A 25,933-nucleotide genomic window follows, 5' to 3' on the forward strand; every position below is an offset into this window, starting at 1 on the left:
AACAAATTCTTACTTGAATGTTTGTGTGGTGTTACAGGAACTTTGCCATGGCCCTTTTTTTAGAAATAGAAAATTTAAGAATTACTTTTTCAAAAATAAAATTTGCTTTAGTGCCTTGTCTCAGAAAAACCTAGTTAGGCAGAGAATCGTTCATCTTTTCTAAATCTTTTTCTTCCTTAAAAAATTTTGAACATCAAATGAGAAAATGCCTCTCCCCTTATAAGGCAGTCGGTCAATGCGAAAGCGGCATGTCAACTTCTATATATATATATATATATATATATATATATATATATATATTCTGACAGTATTCAAACGTCTTATATAAATAAAGATAAGGAAGCGAATAGGAAAGGGTGCACAACTTTTTTAAATAGGTTTAATTAAATATAAGGTGATTTGAGACAAGAGTCGCCCCTTTTCTACTATGTGTCTAATAGAAGCTTCAACATTGGGCGCCGGTGCATTGACCCGGCGTCTTAGAGTATGGAGCTGTGCAAGAGCGTGAAGCTATTTTTTCTGATTTATGTAATAACATCGGAATAAGAATCCCTTTTTCCGTAATAGCTAAAGATATCACCGATCCTTCTTCACCGAAATTCAAAACATGGAAACCATTTTATGCTTGGTTTCAGTACCAAATATTTGCCTTTAAGTACAAACGCTAATGATGCTTTATAAAATGACAGCGCTAAATTTAATCAATCATTCAATGCGAGATTAGTATATACTTTAATATATAAGAGCTAAACAGAATTCGGATTTAAAGTTTTTGTGGAGGTTTCATTGCTGTGCGCTCCTTTAAAGGCATAAATTTTTCTGGAAATTGACTTGGTGTTTTTAAAAAACAAATGAAATTAAGTAAAAGCTACAGAACAACAAATTCTGACTTGAATGTATGTGTGGTGTGACAGGAACTTTACCACGGCCCTTTTTTCAGAAATAGAAAATTTAAGAATTACTTCAAAAATAAAATTTGTTTTAATGCCTTGTCTCAGAAAAACCTAGTTAAGCAGAGAATCGCTCATCTTTTCTAATTCTTTTTCTTCCTTAACAAATTTTAAACATCAAATGAGAAATAGCCTCTCCCCTTATAAGGCAGTCGGTCAATGCGTAAGCGGCATGTCAACTTCTATATACATATATAAATTCTGACAGTATTCAAACATCTTTTATAAATAAAGATAAAGCGAATAAGAAAGGGTGCACAACTACTTTAAATAGATTTAATTAAATATAAGATGATTTGGGACAAGAGCCGCCCCTTTTTTTACTGTGTGTCTAATAGAAGCTTCAACATTGGGGCGCCGGTGCATTGACCCGGCGTCTTAGAGTTAGAGTATGGAGCTGTGCAAGAGCGCGAAGCTTTTTTTCTGATTTATGTAAATACGTCGGAATAAGATTCACTTTTTTCGTAGTACCTTAAGAAATCACAACTGAATAAAATCAACCGATCCCTTTTCACCGAAATTCAAAACCTTGAAACCATTTTATGCTCGACTTCAGTACCAAATATTTGCCGTTAAATACAAACTCTAATGATGTTTTATAAAATGACAGCGCTAAATTTAATCAATCATTCAGTGCGAGATTAGTATATACTTTAATATATAAAAGCTAAACAGAATTCGGATTTAAAGTTTTTGTGGAGGTTTCATAGCTGTGAGCTCCTTTAATGCCATAAATTTTTCTGGAAATTGAATTGGTGTTTTCAAAAAAAAAACAAATGAAATTAAATAAAAGCTACAGAACAACAAATTCTTACTTGAATGTTTGTGGTGTGACAGGAACTTTGCCACGGCCCTTTTTTTAGAAATAGAAAATTTAAGAATTACTTTTTCAAAAATGAAATTTGTTTTAGTGCCTTGTCTCAGAAAAACCTAGTTAAGCAGAGAATCGCTCATCTTTTCTAAATCTTTTTCTTCCTTAACAAATTTTAAACATCAAATGAGAAATAGCCTCTCCCCTTATAAGGCAGTTGGTCAATGCGTAAGCGGCATGTCAACTTCTATATACATATATAAATTCTGACAGTATTCAAACATCTTTTATAAATAAAGATAAGAAAGCGAATAAGAAAGGGTGCACAACTACTTTAAATAGATTTAATTAAATATAAGATGATTTGGGACAAGAGCCGCCCCTTTTTTTTACTGTGTTTCTAATAGAAGCTTCAACATTGCGGCGCCGGTGCATTGACCCGGCGTCTTAGAGTTAGAGTATTGAGCTGTGCAAGAGCGCGAAGCTTTTTTCTGATTTATGTAAATACGTCGGAATAAGATTCACTTTTTCCGTAGTACCTTAAGAAATCACAACTGAATAAAATCAACCGATCCTTTTTCAGCGAAATTCAAAACCTTGAAACCATTTTATGCTCGACTTCAGTACCAAATATTTGCCGTTAAATACAAACTCTAATGATGTTTTATAAAATGACAGCGCTAAATTTAATCAATCATTCAGTGCGAGATTACTATATACTTTAATATATAAAAGCTAAACAGAATTCGGATTTAAAGTTTTTGTGGAGGTTTCATAGCTGTGAGCTCCTTTAATGCCATAAATTTCTGGAAATTGAATTGGTGTTTTTTAAAAAAAAAACAAATGAAATTAAGTAAAAGCTACAGAACAACAAATTCTTACTTGAATGTTTGTGTGGTGTGACAGGAACTTTGCCACGGCCCTTTTTTTAGAAATAGAAAATTTAAGAATTACTTTTTCAAAAATGAAATTTGTTTTAGTGCCTTGTCTCAGAAAAACCTAGTTCAGCAGAGAATCGCTCATCTTTTCTAAATCTTTTCTTCCTTAACAAATTTTAAACACCAAATGAGAAATAGCCTCTCCCCTTATAAGGCAGTTGGTCAATGCGTAATCGGCATGTCAACTTCTATATACATATATAAATTCTGACAGTATTCAAACGTCTTTTATAAATAAAGATAAGAAAGCGAATAAGAAAGGGTGCACAACTACTTTAAATAGATTTAATTAAATATAAGATGATTTGAGACAAGAGTCGCCCCCTTTTTTACCATGTGTCTAATAGAAGCTTCAACATTGGGGCGCCGGTGCATTGACCCGGCGTCTCAGAGTTAGAGTATGGAGCGGTGCAAGAGCGCGAAGCTATTTTTTCTGATTTATGTAAATACGTCGGAATAAGGTTTACTTTTTCCGTAATGCCTAAAGAAATCACAACTGAATAAAATCAACCGATCCTTGTTCACCGAAATTCAAAACCTTGAAACCATTTTATGCTCGACTTCAGTACCAAATATTTGCCGTTAAATACAAACTAATGATGTTTTATAAAATGACAGCGCTAAATTTAATCAATCATTCAGTGCGAGATTAGTATATACTTTAATATATAAAAGCTAAACAGAATTCGGATTTAAAGTTTTTGTGGAGGTTTCATAGCTGTGAGCTCCTTTAATGCCATAAATTTTTCTGGAAATTGAATTGGTGTTTTTTAAAAAAAAACAAATGAAATTAAGTAAAAGCTACAGAACAACAAATTCTTACTTGAATGTTTGTGTGGTGTGACAGGAACTTTGCCACGGCCCTTTTTTTAGAAATAGAAAGTTTAAGAATTACTTTTTCAAAAATGAAATTTGTTTTAGTGCCTTGTCTCAGAATAACCTATTTAAGCAGAGAATCGCTCATCTTTTCTAAATCTTTTTCTTCCTTAACAAATTTTAAACATCAAATGAGAAATAGCCTCTCCCCTTATAAGGCAGTTGGTCAATGCGTAATCGGCATGTCAACTTCTATATACATATATAAATTCTGACAGTATTCAAACGTCTTTTATAATTAAAGATAAGAAAGGGTGCACAACTACTTTAAATAGATTGAATTAAATATAAGATGATTTGAGGCAAGAGTCGCCGCCTTTTTTACCATGTGTCTAATAGAAGCTTCAACATTGGGGCGCCGGTGCATTGACCCGGCGTCTTAGAGTTAGAGTATGGAGCGGTGCAAGAGCGCGAAGCTATTTTTTCTGATTTATGTAAATACGTCGGAATAAGGTTTACTTTTTCCGTAATGCCTAAAGAAATCACAACTGAATAAAACCAACCGATCCTTGTTCACCGAAATTCAAAACCTTGAAACCATTTTATGCTCGACTTCAGTACCAAATATTTGCCGTTAAATACAAACTCTAATGATGTTTTATAAAATGACAGCGCTAAATTTAATCAATCATTCAGTGCGAGATTAGTATATACTTTAATATATAAAAGCTAAACAGAATTCGGATTTAAAGTTTTTGTGGAGGTTTCATAGCTGTGAGCTCCTTTAATGCCATAAATTTTTCTGGAAATTGAATTGGTGTTTTTTTTTAAAAAAACAAATGAAATTAAGTAAAAGCTACAGAACAACAAATTCTTAGTTGAATGTTTGTGTGTTGTGACAGGAACTTTGCCACGGCCCTTTTTTTTAGAAATAGAAAGTTTAAGAATTACTTTTTCAAAAATGAAATTTGTTTTAGTGCCTTGTCTCAGAAAAACCTAGTTAAGCAGAGAATCGCTCATCTTTTCTAAATCTTTTTCTTCCTTAACAATTTTTAAACATCAAATGAGAAATAGCCTCTCCCCTTATAAGGCAGTTGGTCAATGCGTAATCGGCATGTCAACTTCTATATACATATATAAATTCTGACAGTATTTAATTGTCTATTATAATTAAAGATAAGAAAGCGAATAAGAAAGGGTGCACAACTACTTTAAATAGATTTAATTAAATATAAGATGATTTGAGACAAGAGTCGCCCCTTTTTTACCATGTGTCTAATAGAAGCTTCAACATTGGGGCGCCGGTGCATTGACCCGGCGTCTTAGAGTTAGAGTATGGAGGGGTGCAAGAGCGCGAAGCTATTTTTTCTGATTTATGTAAATACGTCGGAATAAGGTTTACTTTTTCCGTAATGCCTCAAGAAATCACAACTGAATAAAATCAACCGATCCTTGTTCACCGAAATTCAAAACCTTGAAACCATTTTATGCTCGATTTCAGTACCAAATATTTGCCGTTAAGTACAAACTCTAATGATGTTTTATGAAATGACAGCGCTAAATTTAATTAATCATTCAATGCGAGATTAGTACATACGTTAATATATAAAAGCTAAACAGAATTCGGATTTAAACTTTTTGTGGAGTTTTTATAGCTGTGAGCTCCTTTAAAGCCATTAATTTTTCTGGAAATTGAATTGGTGTTTTAAAACAAACAAATGAAATTAAGTAAAAGCTACAGAACAACAAATTCTTACTTGAATGTTTGTGTGGTGTGACAGGAACTTTGCCACGGCCCTTTTTCTCAGAAATAGGAAATTTAAGAAATACTTTTTCAAAATTAAAATTTGTTTTACTGCCTTGTCTCAGAAAAACCTAGTTAAGCAGAGAATCGCTCATCTTTTCTAAATCTTTTTCTTCCTTAACAAATTTTAAACATCAAATGAGAAATAGCCTCTCCCCTTATAAGGCAGTTGGTCAATGCGTAAGCGGCATGTCAACTTCTATATACATATATAAATTCTGACAGTATTCAAACGTCTTTTATAAATAAAGATAAGAAAGCGAATAAGAAAGGGTGCACAACTACTTTAAATAAATTTAATTAAATATAAGGTGAATTGAGACAAGAGTCGCCCCTTTTTTACCATGTGTCTAATAGATGCTTCAACATTGGGGCGCCGGTGCATTGACCCGGGGTCTTAGAGTTAGATTATGGAGCGGTGCAAGAGCGCGAAGCTATTTTTTCTGATTTGTAAAAACGTAGGAATAAGATTTACTTTTTCCGTAATGCCTAAAGAAATCACAATTGAATAAAATCAACCGATCCTTGTTCACCGAAATTCAAAACATGGAAACCATTTTATGCTCGATTTCAGTACCAATTTTTTGCCGTTATGTAATTTCTAATGATGTTTTATAAAATGACAGCGCTAAATTTAATTAATCATTCAACGCGAGATTAGTACATACTTTAATATATAAAAGCTAAAAAGAATTCGGATTTAAAATTTTTGTGGAGTTTTCATAGCTGTGAGCTCCTTTAAAGGCATAAATTATTCTGGAAATTGAATTGGTTTTTTAAAACAAATGAAATTAAGTAAAAGCTACAGAACAACAAATTCTTACTTGAATGTTTGTGTGGTGTGACAGGAACTTTGCCACGGCCCTTTTTTTCAGAAATAGAAAATTTAACAATTATTTTTTCAAAGATAAAATTTGTTTTAATGCCTTGTCTCAGAAAAACCTAGTTAAGCAGAGAATCGCTCATCTTTTCTAAATCTTTTTCTTCCTTAACAAATTTTAAACATCAAATGAGAAATAGCCTCTCCCCTTATAAGGCAGTTGGTCAATGCGTAAGCGGCATGTCAACTTCTATATACATATATAAATTCTGACAGTATTCAAACGTCTTTTATAAATAAAGATAAGAAAGCGAATAAGAAAGGGTGCACAACTACTTTAAATAAATTTAATTAAATATAAGGTGAATTGAGACAAGAGTCGCCCCTTTTTTACCATGTGTCTAATAGATGCTTCAACATTGGGGCGCCGGTGCATTGACCCGGGGTCTTAGAGTTAGATTATGGAGCGGTGCAAGAGCGCGAAGCTATTTTTTCTGATTTGTAAAAACGTAGGAATAAGATTTACTTTTTCCGTAATGCCTAAAGAAATCACAATTGAATAAAATCAACCGATCCTTGTTCACCGAAATTCAAAACATGGAAACCATTTTATGCTCGATTTCAGTACCAATTTTTTGCCGTTAAGTAATTTCTAATGATGTTTTATAAAATGACAGCGCTAAATTTAATTAATCATTCAACGCGAGATTAGTACATACTTTAATATATAAAAGCTAAAAAGAATTCGGATTTAAAATTTTTGTGGAGTTTTCATAGCTGTGAGCTCCTTTAAAGGCATAAATTATTCTGGAAATTGAATTGGTTTTTTAAAACAAATGAAATTAAGTAAAAGCTACAGAACAACAAATTCTTACTTGAATGTTTGTGTGGTGTGACAGGAACTTTGCCACGGCCCTTTTTTTCAGAAATAGAAAATTTAACAATTATTTTTTCAAAGATAAAATTTGTTTTAATGCCTTGTCTCAGAAAAACCTAGTTAAGCAGAGAATCGCTCATCTTTTCTAAATCTTTTTCTTCCTTAACAAATTTTAAACATCAAATGAGAAATAGCCTCTCCCCTTATAAGGCAGTTGGTCAATGCGTAAGCGGCATGTCAACTTCTATATACATATATAAATTTTGACAGTATTCAAACGTCTTTTATAAATAAAGATAAGAAAGCGAATAAGAAAGGGTGCACAACTACTTTAAATAAATTTAATTAAATATAAGGTGAGTTGAGACGTAATTACAAATCAGAAAAAATAGCTTCGCGCTCTCGCACCGCTCCATACTCTAACTCTAAGACGCCGGGTCAATGCACCGGCGCCCCAATGTTGAAGCTTCTATTAGACATGGTAAAAAAGGGGCGACCCCTTTTTTACCATGTGTCTAATAGAAGCTTCAACATTGGGGCGCCGGTGCATTGACCCGGCGTCTAGAGTTAGAGTATGGAGCGGTGCAAGAGCGCGAAGCTATTTTTTTCTGATTTGTAATTACGTAGGAATAAGATTTACTTTTTCCGTAATGCCTAAAGAAATCACAACTGAATAAAATCAACCGATCCTTGTTCACCGAAATTCAAAACATGGAAACCATTTTATGCTCTATTTCAGTACCAATTATTTGCCGTTAAGACAAACTCTAATGATGTTTTATAAAATGACAGCGCTAAATTTAATTAATCATTCAACGCGAGATTGGTACATACTTTAATATATAAAAGCTAAACAGAATTCGGATTTAAAATTTTTGTGGAGTTTTCATAGCTGTGAGCTCCTTTAAAGCCATAAATTTTTCTGGAAATTGAATTGGTTTTTTAAAACAAATGAAATTAAGTAAAAGCTACAGAACAACAAATTCTTACTTGAATGTTTGTGTGGTGTGACAGGAACTTTGCCACGGCCCTTTTGTCAGAAATAAAAAGTTTAAGAATTACTTTTTCAAAGATAAAATTTGTTTTAATGCCTTGTCTCAGAAAAACCTAGTTAAGCAGGGAATCGCTCATCTTTTCTAAATCTTTTTCTTCCTTAACAAATTTTAAACATCAAATGAGAAATAGCCTCTCCCCTTATAAGGCAGTTGGTCAATGCGTAAGCGGCATGTCAACTTCTATATACATATATAAATTCTGACAGTATTCAAACGTATTTTATAATTAAAGATAAGAAAGCGAATAAGAAAGGGTGCACAACTACTTTAAATAGATTTAATTAAATATAAGATGATTTGGGACAAGAGTCGCCCCTTTTTTTACTGTGTGTCTAATAGAAGTTTCAACATTGGGGCGCCGGTGCATTGACCCGGCGTCTTAGAGTCAGAGTATGGAGCTGTGCAAGAGCACGAAGCTTTTTTTCTGATTTATGTAAATACGTCGGAATAAGATTCACTTTTTCCGTAGTACCTTAAGGAATCACAACTGAATAAAATCAACCAATCCTTGTTCACCTAAATTCAAAACATTGAAACCATTTTATGCTCAACTTCAGTACCAAATATTTGCCGTTAAGTACAAACTCTAATGATGTTTTGTAAAATGACAGCGCTAAATTTAATTAATCATTCAATGCGAGACTATTATTTACTTTAATATCTAAAAGCTAAACAGAATTCGGATTTAAAATTTTTGTGGAGGTTTCATAGCTGTGAGCTCCTTTAAAGCCATAAATTTTTCTGGAAATTGAATTGGTTTTTTAAAACAAACAAATGAAATTAAGTAAAAGCTACAGAACAACAAATTCTTACTTGAATGTTTGTGTGGTGTGACAGGAGCTTTGGCACGGCCCTTTTTTTCAGAAATAGAAAATTTAAGAATTACTTTTTCAAAAATAAAATTAGTTTCAATGCCTTGTCTCAGAAAAACCTAGTTAAGCAGAGAATCGCTCATCTTTTCTAAATCTTTTTCTTAACAAATTTTAAACATCAAATGTGAAATAGCCTCTCCCCTTATAAGACAGTTGGTTAATGCGTAAGCGGCATGTCAACTTCTATATACATATATAAATTCTGACAGTATTCAAACGTCTTTTATAAATAAAGATAAGAAAGCGAATAAGAAAGGGTGCAAAACTACTTTAAATAGATTTAATTAAATATAAGATGATTTGGGACAAGAGTCGCCCCTTTTTTTACTGTGTGTCTAATAGAAGTTTCAACATTGGGGCGCCGGTGCATTGACCCGGCGTCTTAGAGTCAGAGTATGGAGCTGTGCAAGAGCACGAAGCTTTTTTTCTGATTTATGTAAATACGTCGGAATAAGATTCACTTTTTCCGTAGTACCTTAAGGAATCACAACTGAATAAAATCAACCAATCCTTGTTCACCTAAATTCAAAACATTGAAACCATTTTATGCTCAACTTCAGTACCAAATATTTGCCGTTAAGTACAAACTCTAATGATGTTTTGTAAAATGACAGCGCTAAATTTAATTAATCATTCAATGCGAGACTATTATTTACTTTAATATCTAAAAGCTAAACAGAATTCGGATTTAAAATTTTTGTGGAGGTTTCATAGCTGTGAGCTCCTTTAAAGCCATAAATTTTTCTGGAAATTGAATTGGTTTTTTAAAACAAACAAATGAAATTAAGTAAAAGCTACAGAACAACAAATTCTTACTTGAATGTTTGTGTGGTGTGACAGGAGCTTTGGCACGGCCCTTTTTTTCAGAAATAGAAAATTTAAGAATTACTTTTTCAAAAATAAAATTAGTTTCAATGCCTTGTCTCAGAAAAACCTAGTTAAGCAGAGAATCGCTCATCTTTTCTAAATCTTTTTCTTAACAAATTTTAAACATCAAATGAGAAATAGCCTCTCCCCTTATAAGGCAGTTGGTCAATGCGAGAGCGGCATGTCAGCTTCTATATACATGTATAAATTCTGACAGTATTCAAACGTCTTTTATAAATAAAGATAAGAAAGCGAATAAGAAAGGGTGCACAACTATTTTAAATAGATTTAATTAAATATAAGATGATTTGGGACAAGAGTCGCCCCTTTTTTCACTGTGTGTCTAATAGAAGCTTCAACATTGGGGCGCCGGTGCATTGACCCGGCGTCTTAGAGATAGAGTATGGAGCTGTGCAAAAGCGCGAAGCTTTTTTTCTGATTTATGTGAATACGTCGGAATAAGATTCACTTCTTCCGTAGTACCTTAAGAAATCACAACTGAATAAAATCAACCGATCCTTGTTCACCGAAATTCAAAACCTTGAAACCATTTTATGCTCGACTTCAGTACCAAATATTTGCCGTTAAATACACTCTAATGATGTTTTATAAAATGACAGCGCTAAATTTAATCAATCATTCAGTGCGAGATTAGTATATACTTTAATATCTAAAAGCTAAACAGAATTCGGATTTAAAATTTTTGTGGAGGTTTCATAGCTGTGAGCTCCTTTAAAGCCATAAATTTTTCTGGAAATTGAATTGGTTTTTTAAAACAAACAAATGAAATTAAGTAAAAGCTACAGAACAACAAATTCTTACTTGAATGTTTGTGTGGTGTGACAGGAGCTTTGGCACGGCCCTTTTTTTTCAGAAATAGAAAATTTAAGAATTACTTTTTCAAAAATAAAATTAGTTTCAATGCCTTGTCTCAGAAAAACCTAGTTAAGCAGAGAATCGCTCATCTTTTCTAAATCTTTTTCTTAACAAATTTTAAACATCAAATGAGAAATAGCCTCTCCCCTTATAAGGCAGTTGGTCAATGCGAGAGCGGCATGTCAGCTTCTATATACATGTATAAATTCTGACAGTATTCAAACGTCTTTTATAAATAAAGATAAGAAAGCGAATAAGAAAGGGTGCACAACTACTTTAAATAGATTTAATTAAATATAAGATGATTTGGGACAAGAGTCGCCCCTTTTTTCACTGTGTGTCTAATAGAAGCTTCAACATTGGGGCGCCGGTGCATTGACCCGGCGTCTTAGAGATAGAGTATGGAGCTGTGCAAAAGCGCGAAGCTTTTTTTCTGATTTATGTGAATACGTCGGAATAAGATTCACTTCTTCCGTAGTACCTTAAGAAATCACAACTGAATAAAATCAACCGATCCTTGTTCACCGAAATTCAAAACCTTGAAACCATTTTATGCTCGACTTCAGTACCAAATATTTGCCGTTAAATACACTCTAATGATGTTTTATAAAATGACAGCGCTAAATTTAATCAATCATTCAGTGCGAGATTAGTATATACTTTAATATATAAAAGCTAAACAGAATTCGGATTTAAAGTTTTTGTGGAGGTTTCATAGCTGTGAGCTCCTTTAATGCCATAAATTTTTCTGGAAATTGAATAGGTGTTTTTTAAAAAAACAAATGAAATTAAGTAAAAGCTACAGAACAGCAAATTCTTACTTGAATGTTTGTGTGGTGTGACAGGAGCTTTGGCACGGCCCGTTTTTTCAGAAATAGAAAATTTAAGAATTACTTTTTCAAAAATAAAATTAGTTTCAATGCCTTGTCTCAGAAAAACCTAGTTAAGCAGAGAATCGCTCATCTTTTCTAAATCTTTTTCTTAACAAATTTTAAACATCAAATGAGAAATAGCCTCTCCCCTTATAAGGCAGTTGGTCAATGCGAGAGCGGCATGTCAGCTTCTATATACATGTATAAATTCTGACAGTATTCAAACGTCTTTTATAAATAAAGATAAGAAAGCGAATAAGAAAGGGTGCACAACTACTTTAAATAGATTTAATTAAATATAAGATGATTTGGGACAAGAGTCGCCCCTTTTTTCACTGTGTGTCTAATAGAAGCTTCAACATTGGGGCGCCGGTGCATTGACCCGGCGTCTTAGAGATAGAGTATGGAGCTGTGCAAAAGCGCGAAGCTTTTTTTCTGATTTATGTGAATACGTCGGAATAAGGTTCACTTCTTCCGTAGTACCTTAAGAAATCACAACTGAATAAAATCAACCGATCCTTGTTCACCGAAGTTCAAAACCTTGAAACCATTTTATGCTCGACTTCAGTACCAAATATTTGCCGTTAAATACACTCTAATGATGTTTTATAAAATGACAGCGCTAAATTTAATCAATCATTCAGTGCGAGATTAGTATATACTTTAATATATAAAAGCTAAACAGAATTCGGATTTAAAGTTTTTGTGGAGGTTTCATAGCTGTGAGCTCCTTTAATGCCATAAATTTTTCTGGAAATTGAATAGGTGTTTTTTAAAAAAACAAATGAAATTAAGTAAAAGCTACAGAACAGCAAATTCTTACTTGAATGTTTGTGTGATGTGACAGGAACTTTGCCATTGCCCTTTTTTTCAGAAATAGAAAATTTAAGAATTACTTTTCCAAAAAAAATTAGTTTTAGTGCCTTGTCTCAGAAAAACCTAGTTAAGCAGAGAGTCGCTCATCTTTTCTAAATCTTTTTCTTCCTTAACAAATTTTAAACATCAAATGAGAAATAGGCTCTCCCCTTATAAGGCAGTTGGTCAATGCGTAAGCGGCATGTCAACTTCCATATACATATATAAATTCTGACAGTATTCAAACGTCTTTTTTAAATAAAGATAAGAAAGCGAATAAGAAAGGGTGCACAACTACTTTAAATAGATTTAATTAAATATAAGATGATTTGAGACAAGAGTCGCCCCTTTTTTACCATGTGTCTAATAGAAGCTTCAACATTAGGGCGCCGGTGCATTGACCCGGCGTCTTAGAGTTAGAGTATGGAGCGGTGCAAGAGCGCGAAGCTATTTTTTCTGATTTACGTAAATACGTCGGAATAAGATTTACTTTTCCGTAATGCCTAAAGAAATCACAACTGAATAAAATCAACCGATCGTTGTTCACCGAAATTCAAAACATGGAAACCATTGATTTAAGAACCAAATATTTGCCGTTAAGTACAAACTCTAATGATGTTTTATAGAATGACAGCGCTAAATTTAATTAATCATTCAATGCGAGATTAGTACATACTTTAATATATAAAAGCTAAACAGAATTCGGATTTTAAGTTTTTGTGGAGGTTTCATAGCTGTGAGCTCCTTTAATGCCATAAATTTTTCTGGAAATTGAATAGGTGTTTTTTAAAAGAACAAATGAAATTAAGTAAAAGCTACAGAACGACAAATTCTTACTTGAATGTTTGTGTGGTGTGACAGGAACTTTGCCACGGCCCTTTTTTCAGAAATAGAAAATTTAAGAATTACTTTTTCAAAGATAAAATTTGTTTTAATGCCTTGTCTCATAAAAACCTAGTTAAGCAGAGAATCGCTCATCTTTTCTAAATCTTTCTCTTCCTTAACAAATTCTAAACATCAAATGAGAAATAGCCTCTCCCCTTATAAGGCAGTTGGTCAATGCGTAAGCGGCATGTCAACTTCTATATACATATATAAATTCTGACAGTATTCAAACGTCTTTTATAAATAAAGATAAGAAAGCGAATAAGAAAGGGTGCAGAACTACTTTAAATAGATTTAATTAAATATAAGATGAGTTGAGACAAAAGCCGCCCCTTTTTTACCATGTGTATAATAGAAGCTTCAACATTGGGGCGCCGGTGCATTGACCCGGCGTCTTAGAGTTAGAGTATGGAGCGGTGCAAGAGCGCGAAGCTATTTTTTCTGATTTATGTAACAACGTCGGAATAAGATTCAATTTTTTTCGTAATAGCTAAAAAAATCACAACTGAATGAAATCAACCGAGCCTTGTTCACCGAAATTCAAAACATTGAAACCATGTTATGCTCGACTTCAGTACCAAATATTTGCCGTTAAGTACAAACTCTAATGATGTTTTATAAAATGACAGCGCTAAATTTAATTAATCATTCAATGCGAGATTAGTATATACTTAAATATATAAAAGATAAACAGAATTCGGATTTAAAATTTTTTTGGAGGTTTCATGGCTGTGAGCTCCTTTAAAGCCATAAATTTTTCTGGAAATTGAATTGGTTTTTTAAAACAAACAAATGAAATTAAGTAAAAGCTACAGAACAACAAATTCTTACTTGAATGTTTGTGTGGTGTGACAGGAACTTTGGCACGGCCCTTTTTTTCAGAAATAGAAAATTTAAGAATTACTTTTTCAAAAATAAAATTTGTTTTAATGCCTTGTCTCAGAAAAACCTAGTTAAGCAGAGAATCGCTCATCTTTTCTAAATCTTTTTCTTCCTTAACAAATTTTAAACATCAAATGAGAAATAGCCTCTCCCCTTATAAGGCAGTTGGTCAATGCGTAAGCGGCATGTCAACTTCTATATACATATATAAATTCTGACAGTATTCAAACGTCTTTTATAAATAAAGATAAGAAAGCGAATAAGAAAGGGTGCACAACTACTTTAAATAGATTTAATTAAATATAAGATGATTTGGGACAAGAGTCGCCCCTTTTTTTACTGTGTGTCTAATAGAAGCTTCAACATTGGGGCGCCGGTGCATTGACCCGGCGTCTTAGAGTTAGAGTATGGAGCTGTGCAAGAGCGCGAAGCTTTTTTTCGGATTTTTGTGAATGCGTCGGAATAAGATTCACTTTTTCCGTAGTACCTTAAAAAATCACAACTGAATAAAATCAACCGATCCTTGTTCACCGAAATTCAAAACCTTGAAACCATTTTATGCTCGACTTCAGTACCAAATATTTGCCGTTAAATACAAACTCTAATGATGTTTTATAAAATGACAGCGCTAAATTTAATCAATCATTCAGTGCGAGATTAGTATATACTTTAATATATAAAAGCTAAACAGAATTCGGGTTTAAAGTTTTTGTGGAGGTTTCATAGCTGTGAGCTCCTTTAATGCCATAAATTTTTCTGGAAATTGAATAGGTGTTTTTTTAAAAAAACAAATGAAATTAAGTAAAAGCTACAGAACAGCAAATTCTTACTTGAATGTTTGTGTGGTGTGACAGGAACTTTGCCATTGCCCTTTTTTTCAGAAATAGAAAATTTAAGAATTACTTTAAAAAAAAATTAGTTTTAGTGCCTTGTCTCAGAAAAACCTAGTTAAGCAGAGAATCGCTCATCTTTTCTAAATCTTTTTCTTCCTTAACAAATTTTAAACATCAAATGAGAAATAGCCTCTCCCCTTATAAGGCAGTTGGTCAATGCGTAAGCGGCATGTCAACTTCTATATACATATATAAATTCTAACAGTATTCAAACGTCTTTTTTAAATAAAGATAAGAAAGCGAATAAGAAAGGGTGCACAACTACTTTAAATAGATTTAATTAAATATAAGATGATTTGAGACAAGAGTCGCCCCTTTTTTACCATGTGTCTAATAGAAGCTTCAACATTAGGGCGCCGGTGCATTGACCCGGCGTCTTAGAGTTAGAGTATGGAGCGGTGCAAGAGCGCGAAGCTATTTTTTCTGATTTATGTAAATACGTCGGAATAAGATTTACTTTTTCCGTAATGCCTAAAGAAATCACAACTGAATAAAATCAACCGATCCTTGTTCACCGAAATTCAAAACATTGAAACCATTTTATGCTCAATTTCAGAACCAAATATTTGCCGTTAAGTACAAACTCTAATGATGTTTTATAGAATGACAGCGCTAAATTTAATTAATCATTCAATGCGAGATTAGTACATACTTTAATATATAAAAGCTAAACAGAATTCGGATTTAAAATGTTTGTGGAGTTTTTATAGCTGTGAGCTCCTTTAAAGCCATTAATTGTTCTGGAAATTGAATTGGTGCTTTAAAACAAACAAATGAAATTAAGTAAAAGCTACAGAACAACAAATTCTTACTTGAATGTTTGTGTGGTGTGACAGGAACTTTGGCACGGCCCTTTTTTTCAGAAATAGAAAATTTAAGAATTACTTCAAAAATAAAATTTGTTTTAATGCCTTGTCTCAGAAAAACCTAGTTAAGCAGAGAATCGCTCATCTTTTCTAAATCTTTTTCTTCCTTAACAAATTTTAAACATCAAATGAGAAATAGCCTCTCCCCTTATAAGGCAGTTGGTCAATGCGTAAGCGGCATGTCAACTTCTATATACATATATAAATTCTGACAGTATTCAAACGTCTTTTTTAAATAAAGTTAAGAAAGCGAATAAGAAAGGGTGCACAACTACTTTAAATAGATTTAATTAAATATAAGATGATTTGAGACAAGAGTCGCCACTTTTTTACCATGTGTCTAATAGAAGCTTCAACATTAGGGCGCCGGTGCATTGACCCGGCGTCTTAGAGATAGAGTATGGAGCGGTGCAAGAGCGCGAAGCTATTTTTTCTGATTTATGTAAATACGTCGGAATAAGATTTACTTTTTCCGTAATGCCTAGAGAAATCACAACTGAATAAAATCAACCGATCCTTTTTCACCGAAATTCAAAACCTTGAAACCATTTTATGCTCGACTTCAGTACCAAATATTTGCCGTTAAATACAAACTCTAATGATGTTTTATAAAATGACAGCGCTAAATTTAATCAATCATTCAGTGCGAGATTAGTATATACTTTAATATATAAAAGCTAAACAGAATTCGGATTTAAAGTTTTTGTGGAGGTTTCATAGCTGTGAGCTCCTTTAATGCCATAAATTTTTCTGGAAATTGAACTGGTGTTTTAAAAAAACAAATGAAATTAAGTGAAAGCTACAGAACAACAAATTCTTACTTGAATATTGTGTTGTGACAGGAATTTTGCCACGGCCCTTTTTTTCAGAAATAGAAAATTTAAGAATTACTTTTTCAAAAAAAAATAAGTTTTAGTGCCTTGTCTCAGAAAAACCTAGTTAAGCAGAGAATCGCTCATCTTTTCTAAATCTTTTTCTTCCTTAACAAATTTTAAACATCAAATGTGAAATAGCCTCTCCCCTTATAAGACAGTTGGTTAATGCGTAAGCGGCATGTCAACTTCTATATACATATATAAATTCTGACAGTATTCAAACGTCTTTTATAAATAAAGATAAGAAAGCGAATAAGAAAGGGTGCAAAACTACTTTAAATAGATTTAATTAAATATAAGATGATTTGAGACAAGAGTCGCCACTTTTTTACCATGTGTCTAATAGAAGCTTCATCATTGGGGCGCCGGTGCATTGACCCGGCGTCTTAGAGTTAGAGTATGGAGCGGTGCAAGAGCGCGCAGCTAATTTTTCTTATTTATGTAAATACGTCGGAGTAAGATTTACTTTTTCCGTAATGCCTAAAGAAATCACAACTGAATAAAATCAACGGATCCTTGTTCACCGAAATTCAAAACATGGAAACCATTTTATGCTCGATTTCAGTACCAAATATTTGCCGTTAAGTACAAACTCTAATGATGTTTTATAAAATGACAGCGCTAAATTTAATTAATCATTCAATGGGAGATTAGTACCTACTTTAATATATAAAAGCTAAACAGAATTCGGATTTAAAATTTTTGTGGAGTTTTTATAGCTGTGAGCTCCTTTAAAGCCATTAATTTTTCTGGAAATTGAATTGGTGTTTTAAAACAAACAAATGAAATTAAGTAATAGCTACAGAACAACAAATTCTTACTTGAATGTTTGTGTGGTGTGACAGGAACTTTGCCACGGCCCTTTTTCTCAGAAATAGAAAATTTAAGAATTACTTTTTCAAAAATAAATTTTGTTTTAGTGCCTGGTCTCAGAAAAACCTAGTTAAGAAGAGAATCGCTCATCTTTTCTAAATCTTTTTCTTCCTTGACAAATTTTAAACATCAAATGAGAAATAGCCTCTCCCCTTATAAGGCAGTTGGTCAATGTGTAAGCGGCATGTCAACTTCTATATACACATATAAATTCTGACAGTATTCAAACGTCTTTTATAAATAAAGATAAGAAAGCGAATAAGAAAGTGTGCACAACTACTTTAAATAGATTTAATTAAATATAAGATGATTTGAGACAAGAGTCGCCCCTTTTTTACCATGTGTCTAATAGAAGCTTCAACATTGGGGCGCCGGTGCTTTGACCCGGCGTCTTAGAGTTAGAGTATGGAGCGGTGCAAGAGCGCGAAGCTATTTTTTCTGATTTATGTAAATACGTCGGAATAAGATTTACTTTTTCCGTAATGCCTAAAGAAATCACAACCGAATAAAATCAACCGATCCTTGTTCACCGAAATTCAAAACATGGAAACCTTTATGCTCGACTTCAGTACCAAATATTTGCCGTTAAGTACAAACTCTAATGATGTTTTATAAAATGACAGCGCTAAATTTAATTAATCATTCAGTGCGAGATTAGTATATACTTTCATATATAAAAGCTAAACAGAATTCGGATTTAAAGTTTTTGTGGAGGTTTCATAGCTGTGAGCTCCTTTAAAGCCATAAATTTTTCTGGAAATTGAATTGGTGTTTTAAAAAAACAAATGAAATTAAGTAAAAGCTACAGAACAACAAATTCTTACTTGAATGTTTGTGTGTTGTGACAGGAAATTTGCCACAGCCCTTTTCTTCAGAAAAAGAAAATTTAAGAATTACTTTTTCAAAAATAAAATTTGTTTTAGTGCCTTGTCTCAGAAAAACCTAGTTAAGCAGAGAATCGCACATCTTTTCTAAATCTTTCTTTCTTTACAAATTTTAAACATCAAATGAGAAATAGCCTCTCCCCTTATAAGGCAGTTGGTCAATGCGTAAGCGGCATGGTAACTTCTATATACATATATAAATTCTGACAGTATTCAAACGTCTTTTATAAATAAAGATAAGAAAGCGAATAAGAAAGTGTGCACAACTACTTTAAATAGATTTAATTAAATATAAGATGATTTGAGACAAGAGTCGCCCCTTTTTTACCATGTGTCTAATAGAAGCTTCAACATTGGGGCGCCGGTGCATTGACCCGGCGTCTTAGAGTTAGAGTATGGAGCGGTGCAAGAGCGCGAAGCTATTTTTTCTGATTTATGTAATTACGTCGGAATAAGATTTACTTTTTCCGTAATGCCTAAAGAAATCACAACTGAATAAAATCAACCGATCCTTGTTAACCGAAATTCAAAACATGGAAACCTTTATGCTCGACTTCAGTACCAAATATTTGCCGTTAAGTACAAACTCTAATGATGTTTTATAAAATGACAGCGCTAAATTTAATTAATCATTCAACGCGAGATTAGTTCATACTTTAATATATAAAAGCTAAACAGAATTCGGATTTAAAATGTTTGTGGAGTTTTCATATCTGTGAGCTCCTTTAAAGCCATTAATTTTTCTGGAAAGTGAATTGGTGTTTTAAAACAAACAAATGAAATTAAGTAAAAGCTACAGAACAACAAATTCTTACTTGAATGTTTGTGTGGTGTGACAGGAACTTTGCCACGGCCCTTTTTTTCAGAATTAGAAAATTTAAGAATTACTTTTTCAAAAATTAAATTTGTTTTAAAGCCTTGTCTCAGAAAAACCTAATTAAGCAGAGAATCGCTCATCTTTTCTAAATCTTTTTCTTCCTTAACAAATTTTAAACATCAAATGAGAAATAGCCTCTCCCCTTATAAGGCAGTTGGTCAATGCGTCAGCGGCATGTCAACTTCTATATACATATGTAAATTCTGACAGTATTTAAACGTCTTTTATAAATAAAGATAAGAAAGCGAATAAGAAATTGTGCACAACTACTTTAAATAGATTTAATTAAATATAAGATGATTTGAGACAAGAGTCGCCCCTTTTTTAACATGTGTCTAATAGAAGCTTCAACATTGGGGCGCCGGTGATATGGCCCGGCGTCTTAGAGTTAGAGTATGGAGCGGTGCAAGAGCGCGAAGCTATTTTTTCTGATTTATGTAAATACGGCGGAATAAGATTTACTTTTTCCGTAATGCCTAAAGAAATCACAACTGAATAAAATCAACGGATCCTTGTTCACCGAAATTCAAAACATGGAAACCATTTTATGCTCGATTTCAGTACCAAATATTTGCCGTTAAGTACAAACTCTAATGATGTTTTATAAAATGACAGCGCTAAATTTAATTAATCATTCAACGCGAGATTTGTACATACTTTAATATATAAAAGCTAAACAGAATTCGGATTTAAAAATTTTTGTGGTGTTTTCATATCTGTGAGCTCCTTTAAAGCCATTAATTTTTCTGGAAAGTGAATTGGTGTTTTAAAACAAACAAATGAAATTAAGTAAAAGCTACAGAACAACAAATTCTTACTTGAATGTTTGTGTGGTGTGACAGGAACTTTGACACGGCCCTTTTTTTCAGAATTAGAAAATTTAAGAATTACGTTTTCAAAAATTAAATTTGTTTTAAAGCCTTGTCTCAGAAAAACCTAATTAAGCAGAGAATCGCTCATCTTTTCTAAATCTTTTTCTTCCTTAACAAATTTTAAACATCAAATGAGAAATAGCCTCTCCCCTTATAAGGCAGTTGGTCAATGCGTCAGCGGCATGTCAACTTCTATATACATATGTAAATTCTGACAGTATTCAAACGTCTTTTATAAATAAAGATAAAAAAGCGAATAAGAAAGTGTGCACAACTACTTTAAATAGATTTAATTAAATATAAGATGATTTGAGACAAGAGTCGCCACTTTTTTACCATGTGTCTAATAGAAGCTTCATCATTGGGGCGCCGGTGATATGGCCCGGTGTCTTAGAGTTAGAGTATGGAGCGGTGTAAGAGCGCGAAGCTATTTTTTCTGATTTATGTAAATACGGCGGAATAAGATTTACTTTTTCCGTAATGCCTAAAGAAATCACAACTGAATAAAATCAACCGATCCTTGTTCACCGAAATTCAAAACATGGAAACCATTTTATGCTCTATTTCAGTACCAATTATTTGCCGTTAAGACAAACTCTAATGATGTTTTATAAAATGACAGCGCTAAATTTAATTAATCATTCAACGCGAGATTAGTACATACTTTAATATATAAAAGCTAAACAGAATTCGGATTTAAAATTATTGTGGAGTTTTCATTGCTGTGAGCTCCTTTAAAGCCATTAATTTTTCTGGAAAGTGAATTGGTGTTTTAAAACAAACAAATGAAATTAAGTAAAAGCTACAGAACAACAAATTCTTACTTGAATGTTTGTGTGGTGTGACAGGAACTTTGCCACGGCCCTTTTTTTCAGAATTAGAAAATTTAAGAATTACTTTTTCAAAAATTAAATTTGTTTTAAAGCCTTGTCTCGGAAAAACCTAGTTAAGCAGAGAATCGATCATCTTTTCTAAAATTTTTTCTTCCTTAACAAATTTTAAACATCAAATGAGAAATAGCCTCTCCCCTTATAAGGCAGTTGGTCAATGCGAAAGCGGCATGTCAACTTTATATACATATATAAATTCTGACAGTATTCAAACGTCTTATATAAATAAAGATAAGATAGCGAATCAGAAACGGTTCACAACTACTCTAAATAGATTTAATTAAATATAAGGTGATTTGAGACAAGAGTCGCCCCTTTTTGACCATATGTCTAATAGAAGCTTCAACATTGGGGCGCCGGTGCATTGACCCGGCGTCTTAGAGTTAGAGTATGGAGCTGTGCAAGTGCGCGAAGCTATTTTTTCTGATTTATGTAATTACGTCGGAATAAGATTAACTTTTTCCGTAATAGCTAAAAAACTCACAACTGAATAAAATCAACCGATCCTTGTTCACCGAAATTCAAAACATTGAAACCATTTTATGCTCGACTTCAGTACCAAATATTTGCCGTTAAGTACAAACTCTAATGATGTTTTATAAAATGACAGCGCTAAATTTAATTAATCTTTCAATGCGAGATTATTATATACTTTAATATATAAGCTAAACAGAATTCGGATTTAAAGTTTCTGTGGAGGTTTCATAGCTTTGAGCTCCTTTAAAGCCATTAATTTTTCTGGAAATTGAATTGGTGTTTTAAAAAAACAATTGAAGTTAAGTAAAAGCTACAGAACAACAAATTCTTGAATGTTTGTGTGGTGTGACAGGAATTTTGCCACAGCCCTTTTTTTTTTAAAAAAAAATAGAAAACTTTTGAATTAATTTTTCAAAAATAAAATTTCTTTTAGTGCCTTGTCTCAGAAAAACCTAGTTAAGCTGTGAATCGCTCATCTTTTCTAAATCTTTTTCTTCCTTAACAAATTTTAACATCAAATGAGAAATAGCCTCTCCCCTAATAAGGCAGTTGGTCCATGCGAAAGCGGCATGTCAACTTTATTTACATATATAAATTCTGACAGTATTCAAACGTCTTATATAAATAAAGATAAGAAAGCGAATAGGAAAGGGTGCACAACTACTTTAAATAGATTTAACTAAATATAAGGTGATTTGAGACAAGAGTCGCCCCTATTTTACCATGTGTCTAATAGAAGCTTCAACATTGGGGCGCCGGTGCATTGACCCGGCGTCTTCGAGTTGGAGTATGGAGCTGTGCAAGAGCGCGAATCTATTTTTTTATGTAATTACGTCGGAATAAGAATCCCTTTTTCCGTAGCTGATTATAGCTGTCAACCTCTGTATAGTTTTCCACGCTGAAGAGATAGCTCCCCCGGTGCAGGAGAAGATCAGTGGGCAGAAGTTTGCCCTCTCGACTTCATATTTCCAATTTTTGATGGTTTCGTGATATTTATTTGAATCCGCAATGGTTTTAGGACAAATCTTAGCCAACGGATTAAACACTTTCAAATAAAAAATTCACTGAAGAGCGAAAAGAACAGCCCATTTGCTTTGATAAGTAATCGAGCGTCGTCATCAGTTGTGTACTTCTATTTGCAAAGGTTTCTCCATGCAAAGTCTTAAGACAGGGCTCAACTTCGACATCATCACATACTTCGAGCAAATTGCTAAATGAGTGGCTAAGATTGTTGTGTGTGATATAGGCATAGCCACCTTTTGGACAGGTTAACGCTGCAGCTGCGTTCAATTTTTTCCACATGCGCAAGTTGGTATTTTTACAAGTTCTCCGCCGTATCTGAGGTCAACGCCATCTCTAAATTATCCATTGGTTATCCAAAGTCTTTTCTTTTTCCCGGTTGCGTGTTCAACCAGCGGGACGCTCTTTTCTCGGTTGCAGGAACTAGAGTATAAGCCTCAGTGTCATCAATGGAAGTCTGAAATCGAAAAAAAAATCGAAGTCAGAAATAGAAACGGGATAAACCCATAAAGCCCATTTTTAGATGCGCGGTACTTGAACTTTGTTCTCATAAGTTTTAGTTACTATCTATGGTGCTTATTGGTATTGATACTAGACGCTGTAGCCTCTCACTGAGAGACAGGAGTAGGTTCATTTACGAAATGACATCAAAATAAATCGCACTGAAAAATGTTTTTATACAAAAATCAATTTTTGTTGATATTTTCCTTTCCTTCAATCCCAATAGAGTTATGGGAATCAACGGCGGCTATTTTCCGGCAATCTGCCGGGTGTGTTTGTCTTTGATTAGAGGCATCAAAAGTTTAAATATTTAGAGTGAAGCTCCAATGCTGTAAACGCACATGAAATCTAAGTTTGAGAAACCAATGAGTGTATGTATACATTTCAATTTTTTTAGATGATATGGTGTGCTTGGCAACACTGAGAGAGACATTCGGTGAGAGGAGACAAAGTCATCTTTGGAGCCTCAACTTCCTACAAATACCAACTATGTGATGAAATGCTGCCATTTGGAAGGCTGAAAATGATAACAATTACACTGTACGTATTATGTGAAGGATTCGGTCTCGTTCATATCATGGCAGTTGGTCTTAAAAAGGAAGTCAGGCGTCTGCTTGATTATTTTGTTTAATTGCTCTCGAACGAAGTTTGAATTCTTTGACTTCTTGAGTGACGTTTGCACAATTCAGCTCTTCATTCTTCACTATTGGGTGATATAAGTTACTCTCGTTCTGAATTAAAGTTGTTGCTAATGTAAAAGCGGTTGAGCGCAACGAAGGGTTCGAACCCCATTTTTTGCATCTATAAAACATTTCTTAGCTACACCTCCTTTAAAATTTGATTGCCCCCTGTAGTTCGAGAGTTCTCCCGACTTTCTCCCGACTTTTAGTAGGTTTATGTTGGGGATTGGAATTGGCTCTCTCGTGCTGTGAATAATTATTAGGAATTAAAATAAGTGAACAAGTGATGGACAGGACTACCACAGTATTATATTGGAATCTGTTTGTTCACATCTATAGTCTGAAAAAATATGTAAAGCTTGAATGAAGTTGTAGCCCAGCAAAAACTCATTTAAATGCGCGGAGCATCTAGAAAAAAGGGTTACCAGTATAACTTTGTCGGAACAATTTTCTAAGTTTTTTGTAATGCCTGCTAAATCATCGGACAGTTGATGACGTTGAGAATTCCTGAAAACAAAACTAAATTCCATTTCAAATTAATCTGTTGAGCATTGCTGAAGAATCGGTAATTCAAATGTAACGTTGGTTCTGATGTTTTAGAGTGGTGTTTCAGAATTGGAGGGTTAGTTGAATATGGACCCGTCACCGGTCGCAGAAACTTGGAACCGTAAGTTACAATTGTATGACTGGTTTTTTCTTTTCTTTCAATGGACGGATATTTAAGTATACTTGTATCGCAATTCTTAGTTAACTTTTTACTTTCCCAAAAGCTAATAAAATTATTTTTATTTGCTATCGAACGAAATTCTTGTTCAAGAAGGTTCTTTTTCTAGAATATTCTTTCACTAGCTTGCGCTTAATTTTTCGCCAAAAGAAACAGGATAACAGGTGAAGATTGAGGCCACTAAGCTCCTGTGCAGCGCTCTTAGACCCCCGCCCCATTTATCTAGCTACAATCAAAGCCCACCTCTCGCCAGTCGATCGAGTGTAATTCTTTACTGCATTCGATTTTTATTTTTCTATTTAGTCGAACATAATGATGAAATTGTAATAACTGTATGCTCTCTTCTTGACAGAAAAAAAATTATTGCAAGAAAAGCTGTCTCCATTTACAGAACTTATCAAATGTATTTACTGGAACAAATCGTCCCGAAGGAATTTTGCAATAAGCATTGCTTGATCTGGAATTCATTAAGAAACAACTTAATTTGACTTGTAATCGAATTGAGTGTTTTTATAATGCTTTTCTTAGTAGGTTGGAGATCGAATTTAGCCGGAGTGCGAATGTATAGTAAGGGTTGCGTTCGTCTGTCGACGATGGTCTGAAACTTTTCTATCTCGTCGAAAAGTGTCAGGCCTTCGTCTCAGTCGCGAACGTCAATCGGTGGAAGAATCGTCGAGTGTGGAGTTCGAGATGCAGGATAAACCAGGTATTTTTAGTTCTTAATGCCTTGGTAATTGATCAAAGCTATTGTTATTCCCATGTGCGTTTCTTATAAAACGTGACAGATCAGTGGTAACCGGTTGCGTTGCAACTGTTCTAATGTAAAGCACAGACGAAGTGCAATTAAGAAGAGATAGAGCGAGAGCAGGAGAGAAAGAAGAGTGTTGCAGATTATTTTTTTCTTTGTTAATAGGTAGCTTAGATCATTCACGATGGCTTGTCGATGTCATAAATTAGTTGACCTACATACGAGAAGTATTTGGATGTTCTCCGGTTTGAAATCGAGCTACTCTCAACGTCTATGAACCCACCGATGTCATCGAAAAAGCGGAGGACAGAATGAGACAGATATAATCTGAAACCAGTCACTGGACGAAAGAACTGAAGACGAGCGAGAAATTTTGATGACCTTCAGAGAGCAAACGAGCAATAGCAATCAGCTGTTAAACAGTTTATTTACACGAAAATTCTTCGTTTTTAACCCTGTTCTGGGCCGACGTTCATTCATACAGATGCCAACAAGGATGTTATGAATAAAGTGCCACTACCATTAAGATAATTGTCAAAATGCTGCAACCTTTGAGCCTGCTAGGATTAGGAA

General features: G+C 33.5%; 2 protein-coding genes across 3 annotated transcripts in view; both read left to right on the top strand.

Annotated features, from left to right (window-relative positions):
- LOC142336383 (uncharacterized) overlaps window positions 1–25,933 on the top strand; it is a 547,349-nt gene that overhangs the window by 433,789 nt on the left and 87,627 nt on the right. The window lies entirely within an intron of this gene.
- Window positions 23,589–25,933, top strand: part of LOC142336381 (uncharacterized) — a 62,790-nt gene continuing 60,445 nt past the window's right edge. For both annotated transcript variants that reach the window (XM_075385165.1, XM_075385166.1), the window contains exons 1-2: window positions 23,589–23,748; window positions 24,489–24,555. The gene's annotated coding sequence lies outside the window, so the exon portion shown is untranslated. The remainder of the gene's footprint in view (window positions 23,749–24,488; window positions 24,556–25,933) is intronic.

This window comes from Convolutriloba macropyga, chromosome 3 (genome assembly GCF_964194025.1).
Source record: "Convolutriloba macropyga chromosome 3, txConMacr16.3, whole genome shotgun sequence".
In the NCBI taxonomy this organism is placed as follows: domain Eukaryota; kingdom Metazoa; phylum Xenacoelomorpha; order Acoela; family Convolutidae; genus Convolutriloba; species Convolutriloba macropyga.